Source organism: Bombina bombina, chromosome 8 (assembly GCF_027579735.1).
Source record: "Bombina bombina isolate aBomBom1 chromosome 8, aBomBom1.pri, whole genome shotgun sequence".
NCBI classification, from domain to species: domain Eukaryota; kingdom Metazoa; phylum Chordata; class Amphibia; order Anura; family Bombinatoridae; genus Bombina; species Bombina bombina.
The window spans coordinates 191,332,127-191,347,924 of record NC_069506.1 but is presented as its reverse complement, the minus strand read 5'-3'; positions in this window follow the sequence as shown (position 1 = coordinate 191,347,924).

Here is a 15,798-nt window from a genome sequence, read left to right as displayed (position 1 = left end):
ATATAGAAATGCAATTGCTGAATCCGCCCTCCTGGGTCAACCACCTGTGCTTGCACTCCAGTAATACATCCAAAACACAAACAGTGAAGACACAGGAAATTTTTCAAAAGTGTAAATATAATTGACGGTTCGGAAATAGATTCTCCCCTTCTTTAGAATAAATTCAAAGTGTACAAACCACATTTAAATAGTGTTACAAAACAACCCACAATACCTCAATCATAGTGAAAAAAGCGCCAAACAATTACAAAACATAAGAACATAAGAACCTCAAAACAATAATGTGAACAACTAGAATTAGTGTGCCTTACATCTCTAGTGTAATACAGCAAAAAACGGATCACTGTTGTTCGTGAAACAGAAAGTGACATCACTGTGTCAAAAAAGGAAGTGGGGCATATGTGTGTTGCACAGGTAGTTATAGAGAATATAACAACAGCAAACTAACATATATTACACAGTGATATGTTAAAAGAAAATATTTGCAAATGCAAGTGAGGAGAATGTAAAGGCAAAACTGGAAAAGATTAAGTTAGGCATAAAAAATGTGTAATCCAAAATGCCTAAAAGCCTGCCTAATCAAACATAGAAAAAACAGAAAAATAATAGACATATGAACATGTAAATTAAAAAAACGCCAAAGATGTCAGTTGTTAAAATGCACAACTGTATACTAATGCTGTGAATGTAACAGACAACTACCTATTTAGATTGTGTTAAAAAATAAAATTACCTATGTGTCAAACTGCATTGAACAACAGACTGTGGACCAAAACAAGAGGTCCTGTTGCTAATATACATAATAATGTTTCTGTATGGAAACAAAACATGTTGATGAAATGTCTACTAGTTCTAGCATAAACTAAGAATGAGAGACCAGTTTAAATAATAAAGGGCAAGGCATTTACAGCTGATTTACAGCCAGCCTAGATGAAAGCCACTATAGGGGTAAAAAATGAATCTAATAACTTGTATTCTTATCTTATACAACATTGCCACTAGGGAATCAAGTGATGATTAACAGGTATTATTCAGGGATTATGGCAAGGAATGACACTATCTTCCAACCGGGGTGCCACACTTGGATCGATAAAAATCAAAACAGCCCCCGGATCCAGGGTGAGTATGCACATATCACACATCTACAGATGCCAAACATCCGCAATACCTATAGGTGTAGATCTAATTCCAGCTACCCATATACCACTCTAGCCTAAAAAACAGCTCACAAGAGAATTCCCAAATCGGGTATGGAGTTCAGTCCCTTTGGGACAACAGTGTCCAATCTCAGGATCCATTCTGCCTCCCGTTTGAGTAGTAGCTTGTTTCTATCTCCCTGCCTCTGGGTTGTTTGGCCCTAACTGTTTGAATTTTGTTTCACATCCTCCAGTATACGGTTATACACATGAGTATGCATCCTGCACCGGCTGCTACATCAATCAGCTCTACATCTGTTAATACTGCCCCTGAGGATTCCACCTTCAGTGTTAAACAAGCACAACAAGGTACTGTTTCTTTCTCTGAGGATGATGCAGCAAGGATCCTGTTTGCACCTTTACAGCGCACAGTGAGTGAGACCCCTATTATTCTGTATTATGCATTACTTAAATTAAGGAAATTGGAAACTAGAGAGTTTGAGGACCTGCACAAACACACCCTGAGTTTAGACACCACTGAAGGCCGGTTACACAAACTGAAACAACAGACAGACACATACCGAAATGAGCTGTTAACATTTAAGAATAGAAAATTAGATACAGTAAAAAGTGATTACGACAAGGGGCATGTCCACAGGTGGCTGACAAGTACTTAGGAGTGCAGAACACAGAAATCATACCGCCAACATAGAGTAAGGTTTGACACCATAGACACTAGTGGTGGACCTCTGACTCTTTTTTAGGAGTCACCACCCGATCAGGAGGAAGAGGCAGCAGCACCCAATTAGGACCAAGAAGAGTCACACACAGACCCCCCAGGAGGGGCAGATGAATGAGGACAGGAATATAGTCATCAACCGTTGCTCCCACATTTTGATGGAAGGAGAGAAATCTCTACTTAACAGAGGTCTGTCCTTTGTTCCTAGTCATAACCTGAGTGAGCTAGACTTCATGATTACAAAATACCCTAAGATCCCAATACTGTACACAATCCCTAAGATACACAAGTCCCTGGCAGCACCTCCTGGTCACCCCATAGTATCGGCCAGAGATTCTGTGCTCCAACCGGTGGCACAGTTGCTTGACTATCTTTTTCAGCCAATTGTCAAAGCAGATAGATCATTTCTATTGGACACTAACGACCTGTTGCGCATGTTGAAACAGACCAATGTCATGGAGGATGATTTGTTCATTACACTTGACGTAAATAACTTGTATACCATTATCCCCATGACATTGGTCTATCAGCTGTTAGGGTGACACTCAGACAGACTGACAAATACATAGGTCCCCCAGTCGAATATGTCATTGAACTCCTAGAGTTCTGCTTAAAGAAAAATTATTTTAAATTTTAGAAGACATTCTTTCTCCAAACATCTGGCACGGCAATGGGGTCCAATGTGGCCCCAGCCTATGCCAACATGTTTAAGGCTAGTTTTGAGAGAGAATACCTTTGGTCCAAAAATGTATCTCCTGTGATTTTTTACAGGAGATACATAGATAACATCCCTACTACTGTCAGATTCAAAATGAATTACAGTTTGTCCACCGTACAGTTTCTAGACTTACAAATTACAAAAAAGAGTAATAATCTTGAAACCAATCTGTATACAAAGCCAACCGACTGCAATTCCTTACTTAGGGCAGAAAGCTGCCATCCTCCTACACTCACTAAGGGAATTATCAAATCACAGTTTATACGTAAAATATGAATAACTCTGATCCAGATGTAGGAGTCTCACAACTGAGTGAAATGAAAACCAAGTTCCTCCAGAGGGGCTATAAAATGAAACAGATTGATTCTATTTTTGAAAACATTAAAGGGCTCATGCAAGATGATGCTCTCAAAGAGAAGACCAACAACACAGACAAAGTCTCAAAAGTAATATTTACTACGACATTTGCTCCAAACACCAAACAGTTAGGCCAAATTACCAAGCACAATTGGACTATCCTTAATTCTGATCCCAAGCTACAGTTTGCAAGAACTCATACCCTTATGGTGGGGTATAAACGCATTGCCAACATTCAAGACCTGTTGGTTAAAACCGATCCTGTTCTAGCATATCAAACTTCGCACTCAACCAATATTCGTGGCTGCTACAAGTGCCCTAATTGTACCACCTGCAATGGGTTGATAGCCACCAAAAAATTAAATCACCCACACAACAATAAGAGATACAGCATCTTACATTCTATCACATGTACTATGGAATTTGTGGTCTATATGCTGTTTTGCCCATGTGGTAAACATTTTATCGGCAAGACACAGGGTACACTACGTAAATGTATGGCTAATCACAGATCAGCCATGCAACAAGCCCTGGACAAGGAACACTCTGACCAGCCTGTGGCTCGCCACTGGTTTGAAGCTAAACATCTTGTGGCGGCTGTGAGGGTAATACTGATTGACCACATCCCCAAGCCACCCAGAGGTGGGGATAGAAACAAGCTACTACTCAAACGGGAGGCGGAATGTATCCTGAGATTGGACACTGTTGTCCCAAAGGGACTGAACTCCATGCCCGATTTGGGAATTCTCTTGTGAGCTGTTTTTTAGGCTAGAGTGGTATATGGGTAGTGGGAATTAGATCTACACCCAGGGGTATTGCGGATGTTTGACATCTGTAGATGTGTGACATGTGCATACTCACCCTGGATCCGGGGGCTGATTTGGATTTTATCGATCCAAGTGTGGCACCCCGGTTGGAAGATAATGTCATTCCTTGCCATAATTCCTGAATAATACCTGTTAGCCTTTAATCATCACTTGATTCCCTAGTGGCAATGTTGTATAAGATAAGAATACAACAAGTTATTAGATCCATTTTGTACCCCTATAGTGGCTTTCATCTAGGCTGGCTGCCTTGCCCTTTATTATTTAAACTGGTCTCTCATTCTTAGTTTATGCTAGAACTAGCAGACATTTCATCAACATGTTTTGTTTCCATACAGAAACATTATTATGTATATTAGCAACAGGACCTCTTGTTTTGTTCCACAGTCTGCTGTTCAATGCAGTTTGACCCCAAGGCCCAAACAGGGAAAATTACAAACATTTTGTAATTTTGTAATTTCCCATTTGGCCAGATGCGGTAACTGCTTTTTATCTTAGTTGAGAGCTTGTGAGTGAGTGCTGGACTTTCTCTGTGTGCTATATTAATGTATTATTTTTTTGTAATTTTCCCTGTTTGGGCCTTGCACCCAGGCCTGTCTGGGATTAACTGCCTGTGACTCTGGTGACAGTGCAGCTTCCTGAGAGTGCTGTTTTGCACCCAGGGCTGTGCATGTTACAGGGTCATAGGATGTGTACCCGGTCCGGCCTGAGAGTGCTGACCCCACCCGTGTTTTGTATATGTTTGGGGAGATTACACAAGCCTGTGCACCCTCCATTTTTTTCACAGTTGTTTGATTGTGAGCCTGCTTTGTGTGGCTGTTTAGGGACCCAGGTTTTTGGAAGAGACCTTGATGAGGTACCTGGGCTTTTCCCATTTGGCCAGATGCGGTAACTAACTCTTCCATTGCTGCTTTTTATCTTAGTTGAGAGCTTGAGTGAGTGCTGGACTTTCTCTGTGTGCTCTATTAATATATATATATATATATATATATATATATATATATATATATATATATACGAACAATGTGGATTCACTAGTACACTCAACCACAGTATATACTTTAAACTGTTCCTTAGGAAACTTTCAGTGCATGTATAAATATGTCTCTTTCTTCAATGCACTACATGAAATATGTACGTTATTAACACCTTTGTAAAAAAAAAGGGGTTATATTAACAGTTCCGAGCAAGACACTTATTATCCCCAAGTTATGCGATATTGTAGGTAGTAGTTATAGCATCTTTTGCCATGTCATAATGCACACATACAGTAGTGGGAGTATTTTCACTTTCAAGAGAAAGTCTGATACGCTCAGCAGCTGGTAGCTGCATTAACTCACCGCCTCCTCGTGCAAATCTGTCTCCGTGTGTCTTTGCTTCACCTCGCTTGGGAATCAAAAGGATCAGTGCAGCTGTCCAACACAGACTTGGAAGCTCAGTGGATATTTTCTCTAGTTCCACTTTCTCTATCCTTGATTCACTCAGCGTGTAGTGTGGATCCAAGTGCCGGGGACATCTGAGGGGGGGGTGTGTCTCTTGTCCGTGGCCAATCACACTCCTTACTTGTAGATCGGCACTTTGGTACTCCTAATGGAACAGCTGGGGAGCTCCGTTAGCCAAATGAATCCTGGTCGATAAAGGTATAGTATAGCAGGACAAAGAAGTTTCGCAGGCTGTTATAGTAAAAACAGTTCTTTGTTTATCCAGAAAATGGTAAAAAGACCAAGGAGGTCTACAGCAAAACAGGTTTACAACACACTCAGCAGAGAGCATTGAAATGCTGACATGTTTCGGCCATAGGGCCGTAATCGTAGCTATTCAATGCTAATGTTAATCACCTTTTATAAAGATATGGTAAAAGTTAACTAAAATTCTCTAATGTGTGTTAATAAGTAAACAAGTATTCAAGTATTAGTATACAAGTATAAGCTCACAGAACTGATGCAGAAAGAATAAGTATGAACATAAGATGACAATAAAATATAAATGGTGTATATAATATGCAAGTGTGCCCATAATATATATAATTCTCAAGAAATCTCATGAAATCCAACTTAACTGAGATATCAAAAGGTAATATATATATATATATATATATATATATATATATATATATATATATATATATATATATATAGTGTTGCTTGGGTGTTTCTTGATCTGCGCTGTGTACGTTGCAAATGGTTATTTTGCTCTAAATAGTTCCTCCTGATATATTTCAATGGCAGCTAGTTTCTGAATATTCCACTATCATCAAATGGAATGTGAAGGAAAAAGGTATGGAGTTGAGTTTCAGAGTTCAGCGCACATACGGCTAGATTTGGAGTTTTGTCGATAACGACCCGAAAAACTAACGCCGGCTTTTTTCTGGCCGCACCATAAAAATAACTCTGGTATTGAGAGACCACATAAAGGCTGCGTTAGGCTCCAAAAAAGGAGCGTAGAGCATTTTTAACGCAGCTTCAACTCTCGATACCAGAGTTGCTTACGGACGCGGCCAGCCTCAAAAACGTGCTCGTGCACGATTCTCCCATAGGAAACAATGGGGCTGTTTGAGCTGAAAAAAACCAAACACCTGCAAAAAAGCCGCGTTCAGCTCCTAACGCAGCCCCATTGTTTGCTATGCGGTAACCCTTCCTACGTCTGCACTTAACACTCTAACATGTACCCCGAGTCTAAACACCCCTAATCTTACACTTATTAACCCCTAATCTGCCGCCCCCGCTATCGCTGACCCCTGCATATTATTATTAACCCCTAATCTGCCGCTCCGTAAACCGCCGCTACTTACATTATCCTTATGTACCCCTAATCTGCTGCCCTAACATCGCCGACCCCTATATTATATTTATTAACCCCTAATCTGCCCCCCACAACGTCGCCTCCACTTGCCTACACTTATTAACCCCTAATCTGCCGACCGGACCTGAGTGCTACTATAATAAAGTTATTAACCCCTAATCCGCCTCACTAACCCTATAATAAATAGTATTAACCCCTAATATGCCCTCCCTAACATCGCCGACACCTAACTTCAAACATTAACCCCTAATCTGCCGACTGGAGCTCACCGCTATTCTAATAAATGTATTAACCCCTAAAGCTAAGTCTAACCCTAACACTAACACCCCCCTAAGTTAAATATAATTTAAATCTAACGAAATTAATTAACTCTTATTAAATAAATTATTCCTATTTAAAGCTAAATACTTACCTGTAAAATAAATCCTAATATAGCTACAATATAAATTATAATTATATTATAGCTATTTTAGGATTTATATTTATTTTACAGGTAACTTTGTATTTTTTTTAACCAGGTACAATAGCTATTAAATAGTTAAGAACTATTTAATAGCTAAAATAGTTAAAATAATTACAAATTTACCTGTAAAAGAAATCCTAACCTAAGTTACAATTAAACCTAACACTAGACTATCAATAAATTAATTAAATAAACTACCTACAATTACCTACAATTAACCTAACACTACACTATCAATAAATTAATTAAATAAAATTGCTACAAATAAATACAATTAAATAAACTAGCTAAAGTACAAAAAATAAAAAAGAACTAAGTTACAAAAAATAAAAAAATATTTACAAACATAAGAAAAATATTACAACAATTTTAAACTAATTACACCTACTCTAAGCCCCCTAATAAAATAACAAAGCCCCCCAAAATAAAAAAAATGCCCTACCCTATTCTAAATTACTAAAGTTCAAAGCTCTTTTACCTTACCAGCCCTGAACAGGGCCCTTTGCGGGGCATGCCCCAAGAAATACAGCTCTTTTGCCTGTAAAAAAAAACATACAATACCCAAGCCCCCCAACATTACAACCCACCACCCACATACCCCTAATCTAACCCAAACCCCCCTTAAATAAACCTAACACTAAGCCCCTGAAGATCATCCTACCTTGTCTTCACCTCACCGGGTATCACACCGATCCGTCCAGAAGAGCTCCTCCGATGTCCTGATCCAAGCCCAAGCGGGGGGCTGAAGAGGTCCATGATCCGGCTGAAGTCTTCATCCAAGCGGGGCAGAAGAGGTCTTCCATCCGATTGAAGTCTTCATCCAAGCGACATCCATCCGGAGCGAAGCGGCAGCATCCTGAAGACCTCCACCGCGGAACATCCATCCTGGCCGACGACTGAACGACGAATGACGGTTCCTTTAAATGACGTCATCCAAGATGACTTAAGGTAGGAATATTCTGATTGGCTGATGGAATCAGCCAATCAGAATCAAGTTCAATCCGATTGGCTGATCCAATCAGCCAATCAGATTGAGCTTGCATTCTATTGGCTGATCGGAACAGCCAATAGAATGCGAGCTCAATCTGATTGGCTGATTGGATCAGCCAATCGGATTGAACTTGATTCTGATTGGCTGATTCCATCAGCCAATCAGAATATTCCTACCTTAATTCCGATTGGCTGATAGAATCCTATCAGCCAATCGGAATTCGAGGGACGCCATCTTGGATGACGTCATTTACAGGAACCGTCATTCGTCGTTCAGTCGTCGGCCAGGATGGATGTTCCGCGGTGGAGGTCTTCAGGATGCTGCCGCTTCGCTCCGGATGGATGCCGCTTGGATGAAGACTTCAATCGGATGGAAGACCTCTTCTGCCCCGCTTGGATGAAGACTTCAGCCGGATCATGGACCTCTTCAGCCCCCCGCTTGGGCTTGGATCAGGACATCGGAGGAGCTCTTCTGGACGGATCGGTGTGATACCCGGTGAGGTGAAGACAAGGTAGGATGATCTTCAGGGGCTTAGTATTAGGTTTATTTAAGGGGGGTTTGGGTTAGATTAGGGGTATGTGGGTGGTGGGTTGTAATGTTGGGGGGCTTGGGTATTGTATGCTTTTTTTTACAGGCAAAAGAGCTGTATTTCTTGGGGCATGCCCGCAAAGGGCCCTGTTTAGGGCTGGTAAGGTAAAAGAGCTTTGAACTTTAGTAATTTAGAATAGGGTAGGGCATTTTTTTATTTTGGGGGGGCTTTGTTATTTTATTAGGGGGCTTAGAGTAGGTGTAATTAGTTTAAAATTGTTGTAATATTTTTCTTATGTTTGTAAATATTTTTTTATTTTTTGTAACTTAGTTCTTTTTTATTTTTTGTACTTTAGCTAGTTTATGTAATTGTATTTATTTGTAGCAATTGTATTTAATTTATTGATAGTGTAGTGTTAGGTTAATTGTAGGTAATTGTAGGTAGTTTATTTAATTAATTTATTGATAGTCTAGTGTTAGGTTTAATTGTAACTTAGGTTAGGATTTATTTTACAGGTAAATTTGTAATTATTTTAACTATTTTAGCTATTAAATAATTCTTAACTATTTAATAGCTATTGTACCTGGTTAAAATAAATACAAAGTTACCTGTAAAATAAATATTAATCCTAAAATAGCTATAATATAATTATAATTTATATTGTAGCTATATTAGGATTTATTTTACAGGTAAGTATTTAGCTTTAAATAGGAATAATTTATTTAATAAGAGTTAATTAATTTCGTTAGATTAAAATTATATTTAACTTAGGGGGGTGTTAGTGTTAGGGTTAGACTTAGCTTTAGGGGTTAATACATTTATTAGAATAGCGGTGAGCTCCGGTCGGCAGATTAGGGGTTAATAATTGAAGTTAGGTGTCGGCGATGTTAGGGAGGGCAGATTAGGGGTTAATACTATTTATTATAGGGTTAGTGAGGCGGATTAGGGGTTAATAACTTTATTATAGTAGCGCTCAGGTCCGGTCGGCAGATTAGGGGTTAATAAGTGTAGGCAGATGGAGGCGACGTTGAGGGGGGCAGATTAGGGGTTAATAAATATAATATAGCGGTCGGCGATGTTAGGGGCAGCAGATTAGGGGTACATAAGGATAACGTAGGTGGCGGCGCTTTGCGGTTGGCAGATTAGGGGTCAATAAGTGTAGGTAGCTGGCGGCGACGTTGTGGGGGCAGATTAGGGGTTAATAAATATAATACAGGGGTCGGCGGTGTTAGGGGCAGCAGATTAGGGGTACATAAGGATAACGTAGGTGGCGGCGCTTTGCGGTTGGCAGATTAGGGGTTAATAAGTGTAGGTAGCTGGCAGCGACGTTGTGGGGGGCAGGTTAGGGGTTAATAAATATAATATAGGGGTCGGCGGTGTTAGGGGCAGCAGATTAGGGGTACATAAGGATAACGTAGGTGGCGGTCGGCAGAATAGGGGTTAAAAAAAATTATTCGAGTGGCGGCGATGTGGGGGGACCTCGGTTTAGGGGTACATAGGTAGTTTATGGGTGTTAGTGTACTTTAGAGTACAGTAGTTAAGAGCTTTAGAAACCGGCGTTAGCCCAGAAAGCTCTTAACTACTGACTTTTTTCCTGCGGCTGGAGTTTTGTCATTAGATGTCTAACGCTCACTTCAGAAACGACTCTAAATACCGGAGTTAGAAAGATCCCATTGAAAAGATAGGATACGCAATTGACGTAAGGGGATCTGGGGTATGGAAAAGTCGCGGATGAAAAGTGAGCGTTAGACCCTATTTTGAGTGACTCCAAATACCGGCGGTAGCCTAAAACCAGCGTTAGGAGCCTCTAACGCTGGTTTTCACGGCTAACGCCAAACTCCAAATCTAGGTCATAGAATGGAGAAAAACAAAAACAAAACCAAATTATGGTGCAGTATGTCAGTACTAGGCAATCAAAAACTAAACGTGAGATTTAAATGTGCTCACCTTGTTTAACCTCAAACATGTGAGGTATGTTGGAAGCATGGAGGGGATGTAATCCCTATCTGTGGTAAAGATGTTTCCAGCTGGTATGCAGAAACTTTTAGCAGGTGGAAATCTTGATATCGCTGGAGTAGAAATATGTTGGTATTTCAGACAAACTTCTCCTCTCTGGAGTTAGGTAGAGACACTTTAATTCGTTTTGCTGGATTTCTTTCCTTGTTGCTGTTTATTTCTTTTCCCCTTCTTTATACTTGAAAGGCTTCTCCTCTCTGGAGTATGGTATAAACTTTATGTATGCAAACCAATTAGTGCTCAGTTTACATACTATGAGATCAATTGTGGATATTAATTGCAGCACTCATGAGATGTGTATAAATGATGCTTGCAAGGACACAAAGTGAAATTTAAAATAAAAACACTTTTATTTTCCAATGTCCAATAAAAAATGATAAACAGAAATCCTCTTTGATAATAGTCCAGATCAGGGACAGAAATAGGTAAGCAGATGAAATATACTTCTGACGTCACTTCCTGTCCAGGGAGACCAAGCTTCAAACACTTCAGCAACTGACCCTGTCACTGACAGGCTTAAGAATCCACATCCATCCGGATATTGTGAGCTATCTAGAGCTCAAAAAACCACAAGGAATCATCATCTAGCTGTATTTACAGCAGTTCATGTAACTATTTATTACGGTTTTCCATCATAAACACCAACTTATCCACCTGAACTCTGGGAGCTTTTCAGAGCTCAAAACCACTGCAAGGAATTTACCTTCAGCTGTACTTACAGCATCCTATATACCACAATATCACAAATTTTTATCAGCTAGCTGTTTTTGCACCAGCCCTGATAAGAAAAAATCTCACTACCGGATTTAGAGAAATATACTATATTTCATCTGCTCACCTATTTCTGTCCCTGATCTGGACTATTATCAAAGAGGATTTCTGTTTATCATTTTTTATTGGACATTGGAAAATAAAAGTGTTTTTATTTTAAATTTCACTTTGTGTCCTTGCAAGCATCATTTATACACATCTCATGAGTGCTGCAATTAATATGCACAATTGATCTCATAGTATGTAAACGGAGCACTAATTGGTTTGCATACATAAAGTTTATACCATACTCCAGAGAGGAGAAGCCTTTCAAGTATAAAGAAGGGGAAAAGAAATAAACAGCAACAAGGAAAGAAATCCAGCAAAAATAATTAAAGTGTCTCTACCTAACTCCAGAGAGGAGAAGTTTGTCTGAAATACCAACATATTTCTACTCCAGGGATATCAAGATTTCCACCTGCTAAAAGTTTCTGCATACCAGCTGGAAACATCTTTACCACAGATAGGGATTACATCCCCTCCATGCTTCCAACATACCTCACATATTTGAGGTTAAACAAGGTGAGCACATTTAAATCTCACGTTTAGTTTTTGATTGCCTTGTACTGACATACTGCACCATAATTTGGTTTTGTTTTTGTTTTTCTCCATTCTATGGCCTAGATTTGGAGTTTGGCGGTAGATGGGCTGTTAACGCTCCGCTGGCTTTTTTCTGGCCGCACCATAAAATTAACTCTGGTATCGAGAGTTCAAAAAAATGCTGCGTTAGGCTCCAAAAAAGGAGCGTAGAGCATTTTTACCGCAAATGCAACTCTCGATACCAGAGTTGCTTACGGACGCGGCCAGCCTCAAAAAAGTGCTCGTGCACGATTCTCCCATAGGAAACAATGGGGCTGTTTGAGCTGAAAAAAAACCTAACACCTGCAAAAAAGCAGCGTTCAGCTCCTAACGCAGCCCCATTGTTTCCTATGGGCAAACACTTCCTACGTCTGCACCTAACACTCTAACATGTACCCCGAGTCTAAACACCCCTACCCTTACACTTATTAACCCCTAATCTGCCGCCCCCGCTATTGCTAACCCGTGCATATTATTATTAACCCCTAATCTGCCGGTCCGTAAACCGCCGCAACTTACATTATCCCTATGTACCCCTAATCTGCTGCCCCTAACACCGCCGACCCCTATATTATATTTATTAACCCCTAACCTGCCCCCCACAACGTCGCCGCCAGCTACTTACAATAATTAACCCCTAATCTGCCGAGCGGACCTGAGCGCTACTATAATAAAGTTATTAACCCCTAATCCGCCTCACTAACCCTATCATAAATAGTATTAACCCCTAATCTGCCCTCCCTAACATCGCCGACACCTAACTTAAATTATTAACCCCTAATCTGACGACCGGAGCTCATCGCTACTATAATAAATGGATTAACCCCTAAAGCTAAGTCTAACCCTAACACTAACACCCCCCTAACTTAAATATAATTTTAATCTAACGAAATTAATTAACTCTTATTAAATAAATTATTCCTATTTAAAGCTAAATACTTACCTGTAAAAAAATCCTAATATAGCTACAATATAAATTATAATTATATTGTAGCTATTTTAGGATTAATATTTATATTACAGGTAACTTTGTAATCATTTTAACTAGGTACAATAGCTATTAAATAGTTAAGAACTATTTAATAGTTACCTAGTTAAAATAATAACAAAATTACCTGTAAAATAAGTCCTAACCTAAGTTATAATTAAACCTAACACTACCCTATCAATAAATTAATTAAATAAAATACCTACAATTATCTACAATTAAACCTAACACTACACTATCAATAAATAAATTAAATACAATTTCTACAAATAACTACAATTACATAAACTAACTAAAGTACAAAAAATAAAAAAGAACTAAGTTACAAAAAATAAAAAAATATTTACAAACATAAGAAAAATATTACAACAATTTTAAACTAATTACACCTACTCTAAGCCCCCAAATAAAATAACAAAGACCCCCAAAATAAAAAAATTCCCTACCCTATTCTAAATTAATAAATTTAAAAGCTCTTTTACCTTACCAGCCCTGAACAGGGCCCTTTGCGGGGCATGCCCCAAGAAAATCAGCTCTTTTGCCTGTAAAAAAAAACAAATATACAATACCCCCCCCAACATTACAACCCACCACCCACATACCCCTAATCTAACCCAAACCCCCCTTAAATAAACCTAACACTAAGCCCCTGAAGATCTTCCTACCTTGTCTTCACCATCCAGGTATCACCGATCCGTCCTGGCATCCGGTGCTGAAGAGGTCCAGAAGAGGCTCCAAAGTCTTCCTCCTATCCGGCAAGAAGAGGACATCCGGACCGGCAAACATCTTCTCCAAGCGGCATCTACGATCTTCTTCCATCCGGTGCGGAGCGGGTCCATCTTGAAGCAGCCGACGCGGATCCATCCTCTTCTTCCGGCGTCTCCCGACGAATGACGGTTCCTTTAAGGGACGTCATCCAAGATGGCGTCCCTCGAATTCCGATTGGCTGATAGTATTCTATCAGCCAATCAGAATTAAGGTAGGAATATTCTGATTGGCTGATGGAATCAGCCAATCAGAATCAAGTTCAATCCTATTGGCTGATCCAATCAGCCAATCAGATTGAGCTCGCATTCTATTGGCTGATTGGAACAGCCAATAGAATGCAAGCTCAATCTGATTGGCTGATTGGATCAGCCAATAGGATTGAACTTGATTCTGATTGGCTGATTCCATCAGCCAATCAGAATATTCCTACCTTAATTCTGATTGGCTGATAGAATACTATCAGCCAATCGGAATTCGAGGGACGCCATCTTGGATGACGTCCCTTAAAGGAACCGTCATTCGTCGGGAGACGCCGGAAGAAGAGGATGGATCCGCGTCGGCTGCTTCAAGATGGACCCGCTCCGCACCGGATGGAAGAAGATCGAAGATGCCGCTTGGAGAAGATGTTTGCCGGTCCGGATGTCCTCTTCTTGCCGGATAGGAGGAAGACTTTGGAGCCTCTTCTGGACCTCTTCAGCACCGGATGCCAGGACGGATCGGTGATACCTGGATGGTGAAGACAAGGTAGGAAGATCTTCAGGGGCTTAGTGTTAGGTTTATTTAAGGGGGGTTTGGGTTAGATTAGGGGTATGTGGGTGGTGGGTTGTAATGTTGGGGGGGGGTATTGTATGTTTTTTTTTACAGGCAAAAGAGCTGATTTTCTTGGGGCATGCCCCGCAAAGGGCCCTGTTCAGGGCTGGTAAGGTAAAAGAGCTTTTAAATTTATTAATTTAGAATAGGGTAGGGAATTTTTTTATTTTGGGGGTCTTTGTTATTTTATTAGGGGGCTTAGAGTAGGTGTAATTAGTTTAAAATTGTTGTAATATTTTTCTTATGTTTGTAAATATTTTTTTATTTTTTGTAACTTAGTTCTTTTTTATTTTTTGTACTTTAGTTAGTTTATGTAATTGTAGTTATTTGTAGAAATTGTATTTAATTTATTTATTGATAGTGTAGTGTTAGGTTTTATTGTAGGTAATTGTAGGTATTTTATTTAATTAATTTATTGATAGGGTAGTGTTAGGTTTAATTATAACTTAGGTTAGGACTTATTTTACAGGTAATTTTGTTATTATTTTAACTAGGTAACTATTAAATAGTTCTTAACTATTTAATAGCTATTGTACCTGGTTAAAATAATTACAAAGTTACCTGTAATATAAATATTAATCCTAAAATAGCTACAATATAATTATAATTTATATTGTAGCTATATTAGGATTTTTTTTACAGGTAAGTATTTAGCTTTAAATAGGAATAATTTATTTAATAAGAGTTAATTAATTTCGTTAGATTAAAATTATATTTAAGTTAGGGGGGTGTTAGTGTTAGGGTTAGACTTAGCTTTAGGGGTTAATCCATTTATTATAGTAGCGGTGAGCTCCGGTCGTCAGATTAGGGGTTAATAATTGAAGTTAGGTGTCGGCGATGTTAGGGAGGGCAGATTAGGGGTTAATACTATTTATGATAGGGTTAGTGAGGCGGATTAGGGGTTAATAACTTTATTATAGTAGCGCTCAGGTCCGCTCGGCAGATTAGGGGTTAATTATTGTAAGTAGCTGGCGGCGACGTTGTGGGGGGCAGGTTAGGGGTTAATAAATATAATATAGGGGTCGGCGGTGTTAGGGGCAGCAGATTAGGGGTACATAAGGATAACGTAGGTGGCGGCGCTTTGCGGTCGGCAGATTAGGGGTTAATTATTGTAAGTAGCTGGCGGCGACGTTGAGGGGGGCAGGTTAGGGGTTAATAAATATAATACAGGGGTCGGCGGTGTTAGGGGCAGCAGATTAGGGGTACATAAGTATAACGTAGGCGGCGGTCGGCAGATTAGGGGTTAAAAAAATGTAATCGAGTTGCGG